This window comes from Lissotriton vulgaris, chromosome 3_1 (assembly GCF_964263255.1).
Source record: "Lissotriton vulgaris chromosome 3_1, aLisVul1.2, whole genome shotgun sequence".
NCBI lineage: Eukaryota > Metazoa > Chordata > Amphibia > Caudata > Salamandridae > Lissotriton > Lissotriton vulgaris.
In genome coordinates this window covers 1190910300-1190923249 of record NC_141689.1, presented here as the reverse complement: position 1 = coordinate 1190923249, position 12950 = coordinate 1190910300, and positions in this window count along the sequence as shown.

Below are 12950 nucleotides of genomic sequence, written 5' to 3'. Positions count from 1 at the left end.
CCTACTTCCAGTGCCTAGGTGCCCTCTCAAGGGGCTCCTTTAGTTAGGCCCCATCACACCTCTAGGGCCCCATTGCATTGCACCAGCTAAACAACTGGTAGCTCCACCCCTGGAGTGGGGCATTGGGCCATATTAGTAATACGTCCCCAGGTTTGTAATATGGCCTGCAGGTTGGAGCTGGGGGACAAATGCACTCAGTTTTGGGGACAAAGACTCTTTTTTATCACCAACCTTTGGCTGAGAACAAGAAAAATAAAGTCAAAAAAGGGAGAAAGCAAAGATATAGATACTAGGAATAGGCACCCTTAGAATCCGGCATCCCACTAGACCTGGCGGAGAGCTCCTAAGCAAAAAGCATTAGGCCCCTGAACGTATTTTTGTTTGTTTTCTCATAGAATTTATTTTATGAAGAACTATTAAGTATAAACCTGCCAGCGTCGCATGTCTCAGCTCGCGCATCCCCACCAATAAGTCCTAGTGAAATGAAACTTTTGGCAGACCAGGCACTTTATAAGTTTCCATTCATTCACTTCCCCTGTTTCCGATGTAGCTCGGATATGCCTCAAGTAATCCGTCTATTCTACTGTAGAGTGGTCTGTTGTGCAGGCAGGAAGCATATCCTGCCAACGGTAACCATGGTGCAAAAAGACAATTATAATAATGCCTGCACCATCAAGATTAACTAAATCAGCTACTTCCTTACATCAATTTAACAACCTTTTTCTCACTAAAAGATCAAATCAAATGATCATTTTGCTTAGGAAATGGATTTTACATTTCTGTGGTGACAAAGGACAAATTTGTATTTAATGTTGTAAAATGTGTTGTTAATTAATTGAGTGCAGCTGACTTGACTGCTTCTGGGTGATTAACTTTCATGCAATGTTTTCTTTGATCTTAAATCAACTCTTGAAATGATGAACTTTAATTTAATTTAACATCCAAGTGGCTTCTCTTTCATCTGAGACTGGAGATCTGAACTGCAAAATTAAAAAGCTTTTCTTGAGCATTTACAGAGTGTGCAGCCATGCAACTTAGAAAAACAAACCAGTTGCTTATTCTAATTAGTCACTGAAAGTTAATTAAAGTGCATTAACAGAGCATTCAAGGATGTTAAACTTTTGAATATGATCAAATATATGGCATGGCTAAATGCAGGGAATTCGCAAATATGACTTTCTTTTCACAGTTGCAAAACTACAGCAACTACAACAATCAAAATGCTCATTGTAAAACTAAAAATAATAAACAAAAAACATCTGTGAGTGGTGGGAGAAAATAACATAAAAGGCATGTTATGTTGTGTGCCATTTTGGGATTTGTGTGTGAGGAGCTAAAGCAAGAGTTGGGGCTTCACAATTGTTTGTGAACCTGCGGTAGAGGACTGATATGCAATGCCTTGTCTCACAAAACAGTCATTGCATGAGGATTGTGCCTACTTTGTGACCTGGGGCTTATTTTGAACAGTGAAGGCTGTACTCATCTCTCACAGTGCAAAATAGACTTTATGGGGGATTTGCAGAATCATGCACCATTAACGTTGATGAGCCCAGATTCAGTTTGTAAATATTAGTATCATTTGAGATGGCACCAGTAATGTCACTGGCCATGCCATGAGTAGTGTAATATGTGAGGTCATAAGCAGTGCATTAAAGGGGCTTAAGTGATAGTTAGCTCAGGTATCTATAACTGCAGAATTCTATGCTTTTTACAATTGAAATCTCAGCCTAACTATAACATCCTAGTAACGCTTGTTTTTTCAGTGAATTTCTAAGGTTTTTTAAATGTTAATTCCTCACCATAACAACCCTGTAACCTTTTGATTTTTCAGTTAATTTCTAAGTTTAAAAAAAATGTTCTTTCCTAACTATAACATCCATGTAACTTTTGTTTCATTCAGTGAATTTCAACTTTTTTAAATTTTATTTCCTGCCTATAAACTTTGAGAATGGGTGTAGGAGTGGCTGCATAGGTTGCTGAGTGGGTGTATAAGTAGTTGTATGGGTCTGTGAGTGGGTGTGTGTGAGTGGCTGTATGAGTCTGTGTGTGGGTCTGTGAATGGCGCTATAGGTGTGTGAGTGGGTATGTGTATGTGTCTGCCTGTGTGGGTCTGTGAGTGGATATGCGAGTTCCTTTGTGGGACTGTGACTCGGACTGCGAGAGGCACTGTAGGTCAGTGAGTTGGAATGTGAGTGGCTATGTGGGTCTCTGAATGATTGTGTCAGTGACTGTGTATGCCTGTGAGTGGCTGTGGCAGTGCTGCTATGGGTCTGTAGGTGAATGTTTTAGTGGCTGTATGAATCTGTGAGTGCACGTGTTTGAGTGGTGGTATGGATTTTGAGCATTTCCATACTTTGGTCTTTTAGAAGGGAAAACCATGCACTCTGTTCTTACAAGGATGCGTTAGTAAAGAAACCACTCATCACAGTTACCCATGCTCAGATTGTGCTCTAATAGATTAACAATGCATTCACTTCTATTAAGGATTTGAGATAATATTTCAACATAGAATATTAGAGGAAATGTATTTGCTTTGTGTGCACCAAGTGCAAGGAGTTAGGATCACTTGTATTTTACTCAAGTGGAGGTTCATCTGGGCACCTGCTATGTTTATATTTGTTAGTGCTTCTCATTGAGGTTTAATTGATTTGAAATGAGCATCACGGGCATAATGGAACCTCTTTTATTAACAAAGAGTCTACAGTTTTTCCAAAAAGATGTCTACCCAACTGCAGTACTTTCTCCTGGCAAATTAGTGAATGCTTTCCCATTGTGTAATTGCCTGGTGTATATAGTATGCTACTGCTGCTAATGGACCACCTATTTACATATTTATATATTTCCTTGTGTCTCTCCTTGCCATTTGATTCAGTGGGTTAATAACTGTGTATATTTCTTGCATACATTTTTTATTAGTCGCAAATTAATTGCAAAATATCACGCCACGTATGTTTAGGTTTGGCAGCAACATCGCAAAGATAGTGTATTTTTCAAAAAGCATAAAAAACACATATACACATGTTGTAATTAATGATTGACAACAGCTGGTTACTAATATAGTGTTTAAACTTGTATTTCTTAAATTAATATTAATGTACAGCACTTTTTAATTGTAGTTCACATTTTTGCAACAACGCTGGTCTTCACTATGAGTCGGCATACGGGAAGATCATGTCACCTGGTAACAAAGAGATATGAGTGGAAAAGACACTTTTCATTACCCTTCAAAGAAAGTCCCACGTATTTCTTCCTTCTTGAATGTTCCAGTTTGCATTTGATTCATTCTTGGAGGTGTGCTGTACTTGGAGTGCAGAACTCTGATTTCTCTCTTTTTATATAATTAAAAGGCATCCGGAAGTGGTGAGGAGGAGGAACTCCATCTAGAAACTGAGGAGAAGACTGTTTTGATGAGGAACCAGCACTCAAGAAACAAAGTGGAGCTTGGGATTTGTTTACCATTTCATCAGGTGAACCTAAAACAGTAGCGACATTTGTTAGGTGCTCCTTCTCCAACAAAACCCTATTAAGGGGCACAGCTAAAAACTCTTATTGTGGTACAGCAAGTATGTTGTACCACTTAAAAACTTATCGCAAGAATGATCTAAACAAAGAGGGCACAGAAGGAGAGAGCTGGAAACGGGTCATCAACATCTAAGGCTGCACCACCTGCTCCTGGAGCGTGGAAGTAGAGAGCTGGCTGTCACAAATATCTCCCAAATTTAATGATTTGGGAAATGTTGCCTTGACTGAAACACCATACTCACAGCTAGTGATCAGTCTATGAATGTGATTTTGGAGAATGCAAGAAAACTCACCGGGTAATTTCTTCCATCATTTACACTAGTTTCCACAGTTTTTGTGTTTGTAGATACGTTTTTTCCCTTGTTGCCATTCCATTTGAAAAAAATACAAAAAAAGTACAAAATGTTAGGAAATCAAAAAAACATCTTTTAAAAAACACAGTTCAAGAAAAAAGAAGCAAAAAGGGTTCCTGCCAGAATCATTCTTCATGGTTAAAAAGATAAACTGTATGTCTGTGTGTATATATAAAGAGGAGTGGTTGTATAAGTGTGTGCTGGAGTGTGTTTGTGGCTGCATGGGTGTCTTAGTATCTATATGAGTGAGTGAGTGACTGTATGAGTGAGTGATTGGGTACATGAGTTCCTGTAAAAGTGTATAACTGGCAGTATAAGTGAGTGTGTGAGTGATTGTACAAGTGAGTGGGAGGGTGCATAGGTGAATGTATCCGTGAGTGAGTGAGGGAATGAATGCATAAATGCCTCTATGGGTAAGTGATTGACTGAGTGAGTGATTTACACTAATATAAAGAAACCTATATAAGAAATATTATTTAAATTATATTACCTGGTAGAGTAGTACAATTACATTTAAACCCCTGTTTTAATTTTGGAGATCATCTTAAAAATATCACACCTGGTATGGCAAATGATGTGTAAACTACTGATGATCCATGTAGAGAAAATCCCACAAAGTCGTTTTTTCCCACAATTAGTACATAGATGTTTGGTTGGAGTAACAAAAGGGGACCATTTCTTAGTTTCAAAGGCAGTTTTTGCTTTCAACTTAAGGTTGCTTCAATTGGATTATGTTCATCCAATTTCATACTTTAATTATGCAGTGTCCTAGTTAGATGTGGTATTTACTCTTTACTCGAAGATAAAAGGACTATTGAATTCTGAAGAACTTAACCCCCAATAGGCCGAATAATGTCTAAAACACAGTTGAACCATGTACAAGAAACACCGTACACTACTTTTTATCCAGATAGGAGTTTGGTAGTTTGAGAGGAAGTTTTGGTTTGAATTTTAGGTTAATGTCATTGCATTCCGTCCATCGAGTTTTGCTCTTTAAATAGACAGTGCAGTGTCCAAAGGTTGTATTAATTTCTTTGTGAAAAAATGATAGTCAAAGTAATAAAAGTTCTTCCTGAAATAGATATTTGTCCAGCTTTGAAGTTTGCAATTTGAGTTTCCAATTTGGAACCATCTGCTCTGCATTGTTGTAGCATTAGTATTTTCAAGCTGGAATAACGTAGACATAACATCTGATCTGCAGTTTGGGCAGGTCATATGTTGGTAAGTCTTCTTCAACAATTTGTCAAAAGGCACAGTATAGGAATCTGGCAATGTTAAATAGGCAAAACGCTCAGAATGTATTTGAGTGGTAGATGCATAATCACAATCTTCACAGTCATGGTTTAATGTGTAACTCACTCTGAATAAATCATCAATATATACATCTTCTTCTTCTAAAACTCCAAACATAACCATAATAAATTCCTCTGCATCTCATTGAATATTGAAAGTAAATATTTGTTATCCGGTACATATATCTAATAGATCTCTAATACCTGAAGCAGAATGTATCACAGTTCTGTTAGTCAGTAAATGTTGGAATAAATGATACAGAGCGAAAAACAATCTCTTATCTGGTTTTTGTTAAATTTGGTTTACTAGATGTGGTAAATGGTACAGTACACTGACATCAACTTTTACATAGCAGTTGACACCTGAACTGCTTCAATATCTCAGTCATTTTTCAGTTTTCTTTTCTTAACAGTTTCTATTTTGCCCTTGTGTCCTTTCTTTTCTTCAGCATCTGTATACTCTTTTGTAATCTTCTGCATTGGACATTTTATTGTTTTCTCATTAACAAGGTATTGGCCTAAATGAGGAGCGTATACACTTGTTAACCAATTGTACTCTCTTACACAGCTTGCATCGGCACTAAATTTCTTATCATCAAAATCAATCAAAAACAAAATGGACAATGTTCTAACTTGCAACTGCTACATTTTGCATTCCTACAAAACATACAGTTCTTCCAATATTAACAAAAGTTGCATCTACACTTAAACCTTGTGATTTATGACTAGTTACAGCATACGCTAAAGTGAGTGGAAATTGTTGGTGCTGCACACATAAGTCTTTCACTATCAAACAACATACACTATATCGGCCAATCTGCTTCACGCCATCATTCTGATCTAATTGTATGGCCAAGTATTCAAACTCATCTCTATTCAGAAAAATTAATGAAATCAATAACATTACTCATTGCACCATTTACTAACCCTTCTTCAACATTTAAATAACACTGCAAAATTACTCGATTGTTCTTGCACACTCTTAAATGCTTTTCTAATCCTGCAGCCCTGGATACAGACTTCTCCAAAGTACATAATTGTGCTTGTAGTTTTTCTGTGAGCAGTATTGGCACTAACCTGATGTTCCATTTTATTGACAGCTATAATCTTTAAAATATCTTCTTTCTCCAGTTTTAGTAATTGTTTGTTGAAGTTGGAGCACTCTTGCAGTGTAGACATTAAACAGACTATGAATTTCTCTTCTGCAACGAAATTGTACATTATTTCAAATGCTGTAATGTTAGATAGAAATAGTTTTTTGATAAGTCGACTTTCTAAAGCACGTTTCCATAATTTGTTAGAACTCCTATTCTAATGTCCTTAAGAATAGTTTCATAATCCACATCAGAAGCTTGACACATATTTTTCACTAGTTCCTTGTATTCAAAGTGTAATCAAATATTTACATTGCCAATACTCCCCAGAAAATTGCTTGTTTCATTATGGACACGAGTTTTGAAAACAGGTTGTGCTTTTGCGGAGGTAAGTAGCAGTAGGTCACCAAATACTTTCAAATGCTTTCCGCCAAAGAGCACATTGTAGTTTGTTCTTAAAATCTGCTTGCATTATTAAGTGTATGAATGCAAGCATTACGTCGGATACCATGCTGACCTCATCATTGATTAAAAGCTTTAGATTCTTCAGTACTCTTGATACCTCATAGCAAGCGTCACCAGATAATTTCTGGTATTCTAGTTTATTTTCATGTTCAACAGGTGGCATTAGTAGACAAGGTAAAGTAATGCCTTTAATGTTGTGTGCAGCTAATCCCATTAGTGGTGTTACTCCATATGACACATTTGATTCTGTAGTCTTCTGTAGAAAACCAATCAGAACTTTAATTAGAAAGCTTTTTCCAGTGCCAGCATGACCACTGATGTATAGTAATATTGGTCATGAGAAGAACATTCACATTGTTTCTTCTCGTGGAGAATTCCATGCTCTATTTTGTATTTAACTTCATTAAAATGTTTCTATCTTCATCATTCAGTTAATCAACTAACTATTTGAAATGAACAGTTTCCTCTCTTACTTGCTGCATTGCACTCTTCACTTCATTCATAGCTATAGCTGCTTCATTTTGAATAATTGGCTCTCCAAAAGGATCGTGAGTCAGTGGTCCAGAATTTTGGCTGCTTTTTGATCTCTCCTTGGCTATTTCAGGAGCAATGGTTTCTTCCTGTTCAATCTCATCTCAATGCTGTATTTCACAACATTGAAAGAGTCTTTGTAACAGTCATCATTTCCAAGTAATTCTGAATCAGCATGCCATGGCTTGAACAACTGCAAAAGTGCCAAGTAGAAAAACTCTCTTCTCACAGGAGTTTGGCAACTAAGCTTTTGAAGGTTGATTAGATTCCCTTTCTTGTGTCTCACCAAACAGCCATTAGATCCAAGTATTGCCTATTTTCCTATTTCTATGTTTTCAGTTACATTACTTCTATATCTGTAATATAGAAGTACTTCATAGAGACACATGGTTTGAAGATGTGGACTCCTTCTTGGGTAGTATATATCCAACATATTCGTTTTCAGAATGTCTCTACTATCTGGATCAGATTATGCAAGATACTGTATTTATGGGAAATACTTTAGTACTCTATTGCAACTGCTTGCAAGGCTTAGACGTACTCATACAATTGCTCTTGACGTATGAAAACAAATTAGATGGACTCAAGCAGTCTGAACACTCATACGGACCTTATTCTCTGTGGGAAAGCATTTTCAAGCTGAAACTGTAACATTTCTTGATATGACTCTTTTCTGCAGAAATCTCCTCCCACATCTATTTCATTTCTGCTATATATGAAGTCACATAGCGAGCAATAGAGTTGTCTGCAACAAATTATAGATCCATTTTTGCATTCCACAACTTCAGAATAAAAGGGTTGTAGTAATTAATATATTTTGAAGGCTCTCCTCTTCTGAGATTGTATGTATTTTTTGTTGATTTCTATTTCCGTGTATGTCTGACTGTAGACAAAAAGCTGTTTTCCCTTCCTTCAGAAATAGCAGGTCGGTGAATCCAAAATGACATCTGTATTTTTGATAAATATACTTCCCACATCTATGATACGAAACTCAAGACAGACTCATCACTCTCTGTTTCAAATTTCTGTGCATCTTTTATCCATAACAGCATGTGAATATGAGGAGCACCTCTTGCTTGATATTCTTTGCGCCAAAATAAATAATTTACTTCACCAAGAGGGGGATTACTTTTGTTGCAGATAAAATACATCATGGCTTGAAACCTACGTTGAAATATCTGCAAACACTTGCAGGGTCCAATGAGCTAAGTTCTGTAGCTGTCTTCACTTTGAAGTCCTTTATGTTTGAGTTTGCTTCTCACAAGAATTCAAGCAGGTCATCCCACGCATATGCAGCACGACTCAGTGTTAGAAACCAAGTATGTGGTCCTAGGTTTATCACCATGCATTCCAGCTCACTGTGACGATGATACCAATACTTGTTGGTTACACTTTGGCACGCCATCAAATGAATCAAGTTATATTACAGGTTTTCGTCTTTTCCTTCCACTTTGTCAACAAATTCCCTTGCTGTGAGATTTAGCAGATTCACTCCTGCTTTGAGAATGTGATTTACTGCATAAGATAGCCCTGACAAGTTGCTCTCAAATAGTAGATGAAATATATATGGAATACACTGGCGAAATAAAGGATCTTCTGAATATAGTCTAGTTGATCTGTACTCAGCTACTGGTATTTGTACAGGCCAGTCATCATACCTACCACCTACTCCAGTAGGAAACAGATGCTGCCTGAGCCTTTTCGGTTTTTCCTTTTCTTGCCGGAAGCAAGGTTTTGTTCCCACTTTATTTTTGTATCACAAATTCTGAAATATTAAAGGTATTCCTCTCCAGCTGGATAGCGCAAAATAGATCTAATTGAATGTCTATATTTATTACTTCTCTCCCATCGTCCTTGTGAGGGACCACTGTGTTTGTAGCATACTGATTCCCAAGGTCCCAGACCAATTATTTTGGGTTCCCTTGTCTGTAAATAATATGAAATGTAATTGCAAGTACACATCTCTAATTTTAAGATCTATCTGTAACTGTGTTTGAGGCAAGTTCCCTGTTTTTGCCACTATAGCTTCGAATGGATGTGCACATTGTATCAGAATTGATTCATACACATTTAAAACATCAAGTTCTTGTGGGATTGGAACTAATTCTAACTTGTTATGGAACAATCAAAGCATTCCTCTAAAAATAAATAGGCTTCAAATTCTTGCCATTTATCTCTGTTATCTTCTTAATTTTTTGCAGACACAACAAGTTTGGCTTTTGTTGTGAGTGCATCTGCAACATATACAAACACAGTTTGGTTTCTCTGAATAGACTGTGTTAAACGTTCTAATCTCTTCTTGAAAGTTATCAATAGTAATACCTGTGTCTTGTTCTGCTACACCTGCTGGTACCAACTCCTCATTTTCCCTACACTCTTCTTCAGGACCAAAGAAACGAAAGTGAACATCATCACAAACTTTTTCTACCTCTGCTTCTGTACCATGCAAAAGAGCTCTATTCATTTTTCCTAAACATAAGGCAGGAGTTTTAACATAGTTAAGCCTCCTAACTAATGTTCGAATTTGCGAGGGGTTTACAGCTAACTTTCTGAAATGAGGAAAGGTGCTTTGGCACACTTATTTGGTTAGTGAGTGTCCCTGTAAATTAGCTTACTTCCTTACTTTGCATGGATCTAATCCTTGCAAAGCCACACTTTTCTGTTGTAGACTTCTGCTTGGAAACTTACATAGGAAAGTTCTCAATATATCAATTAATTGCTGTTGAATATTGCAAACACTGCTACAGTTCCATTTGTAAACAGGGGCCTCTCAACGCCTTACCTGTACCTCTTCAGAAATCACTCTCTTTACATTTAGAGCTACCATCACCTTTTTTTAAATAGGAGTACCATCCTTCATCTCATAACATTGTCTAGATTCATCAACTGCATACACTAATGTGTTCTCTTGGAAATAGCTTTCTTCCTTGACCCCTTCGATGCTCATGATGGAGCGGTTCCGTCATGAGCATCGGTTGGGCTGTGCTTATGACGGAACCACTCCATCAAGGTTTTTGCTCTTCAGACTGTTCCAGGTTGCGGTTTCATTACTGGTCGTTCTGCTGTTTGTGTAGTTGCATGTGTTTGGTAAGAGACTTTTTTTGTACAATGTAAATGAGTTTTATTTTTCTGCATGAATGTGTTTTTTGCAAATGGTGTAATAATAGCAGTATGTTTGGCTTCTGTTTTTTGAGTGTCAAAAACTTTTTACATTTGTGCTCGATGTGTATTTTGTTGTCTTGTGAGTAATTGTTTTTGTTTTTTCTTTCTAGTGGGATATCGTTGGTTTTTGCTGTGTCTCTGCAGAGTAGGTGCTGGTGAGTATAGCTGTCTCTTGTAAGTGAATCGTATAGTTTTTGAGTATATAGATCTTTGTGATAAAGGCACGAATTTTTTTACTTACTTGTTTTGCACAGTGTTGGTTGTTGTTGACTTGTTAGTGCAGTCTCCTTTCTTAGTAAGGATAATGGCTAGCCACAGGATTAATGCTCAGCAGGTTATTGGTATGCTTTTTGAGTCTTCCTCTGACCATGGTTCAGAGAGTGACTCTGCATCTGAGGCAGAGGAGGCAGGGGACGATTCAGGCAATTAGTTTTCTCTCCACATGGAATCATCGGAAGATGAAGCTACTCTCAGTGCAGATGAAGCCACTCTCAGTGCGGATGAAGTGCCTGTGTTAGAGGAAGACATTGATGTGCCAATAGTGCAGCAAGAGGCATCGGGGCTGCAGCCTGTGGCTGTAAGCCTTCCCCTTGGTGTAGTACGGCAAAAGGCATCTGGGGCTGCAAAGCTTCCCATTGGTATAGTGTGGCAAGAGGCATCTGGGCTGCAGCCTGGGGCTTCAAGGCTTCCCGTTGAAAGTGCTGACCTCTGTGCTGCCCCAGGCATGGTGCAGCCGGCATTGCCAGACATTACTGGTGTTCCAGGGTATAGAGTGAATACTGAAAACTTTTTGCCGATAGATTTGTTTCAGTTGTTTATGGCCAATGTGTTTTTGGCAGAGATTGTTGAGCAGACTAATTTGTATGCCAAACACTTTTTGAGGGACAACAGTGCCAGCCTTAAGCCCCACTCAAGAGCTACCCGGTGGACTCCCACAAATCTGGAAGAGCTGAAGAAGTTCTTGGGTTTAACTTTTTAGATGGGCTTGCCATCAATGTCTTCATATTGGTCTACTAGTCCCTTGATGGCAACAGCTATATTTCCAGCAGTCATGAGTCATGATAGGTATTTGCTTCTGCAGCGGATGATGCATTTTGTTTATAATGGTTTAGCGTTGCCATGAGATCACCCTGATTGTGACCGTCTTTTTAAGATTCAACCTGTCATTGATCACTTTGTTGATTGATTTTCTGAGATCTATGCTCTAGGGCAGTGTTTCCCAAACTGTGGTACGCGGACCCCCAGGGGTCCGTGACACATTCCCAGGGGGTCCGCAGGCAACAGTTTTAAAAGCACAGAAACGTTTCTTGTATAATTAGCAGCTTTCTAGCAACAATAAAAGTGTCAAGATAAAGCCAGTGATTAATGTACCTGCTGGAGCGTGAAGTGAGTTTTGTTTAGTGGCAGCTTTGACTTAACTAATGTAGCACTGAGGGTTAATTTGCCTACTGCAAAGAATGTGTAACATGCATTTTAAAAAGCAGCATTTTATGGGCATAGGTTCGTTGTTACTGCTTTTGACACAGATTCTTATGTTACTGTGCACTTCATAAGTGACAAACATAATGTAGCAGAGGGACCTATAAACTGTCATCAAAGAGCTGCTTGCAAACTGCATGGTACCAGTTAGTAACTTTTGTTTTTTCCCAGTTATTCATTATCCTGATGCTGCTAAAAAGACTTATTTGGGTGGAGATACATTTTTAATGTTAAAGTCAGTGCTAGCCACTGTGTTTAGCTTTGAATCCAGAGCTTGTGCTTTTCCAGACCAAGCACTCTTTAAACATTTTATATACACACTGATTTACATGTATGATTCAATATCTCTATATATGTGTGATGTGAAGTGCTCTGACATCCTACAATGGTATGAGAGATGCAAGAAAACAAATGAAATACATGTGAGAGAGGGGCTATTATTCAATATAAAATACTAAGGGCCAGATGTACGATCCATTTTCATATGCGCGAACGGGTTCATGAACTCGCTTTCACATGCAAAAACGTATTGGGTCATGTACATTGCCTATTTCGCGAAGTCGCAATTTGTTTGCGACTCGCTAAATAGGGTTTGCAACTTGCTATTTAGAAGGGGCATTCCCATCCAAATAGCGAGTCTTAAACCATGTACAAATGTTTTGCGGTCGCAAAACACTCGCAATTACCACCTACTTCAAGTAGATGGTAATGCATTTGCAAATGGGAAGGGGTCCCCAGGGTACCCCTTCCCCTTTGCAAATGCATGCAAAATTATTTTTTAAGGGCAGGCAGTGGTCCCAGGGACCTCCGCCTGCCCTTAGAAAATGAAACGAAAACGTTTCATTTTTTTTTTTTTAATGCACAGTAAATGGGCTGCATTTTTAGTCCCAGACATGGTGGCCTGCAGAGCCCAGCAGGCCACCATACCTAGGAGGGCTGGCATTTCCAATAGGCTCGCAAATTGCGAGAGGCTCATTAATATTAATGAACCTCGCAATTTGCGACCCCATTGGGAATCCGAAACAGTATTAAACACACTGTTGTACATTTCA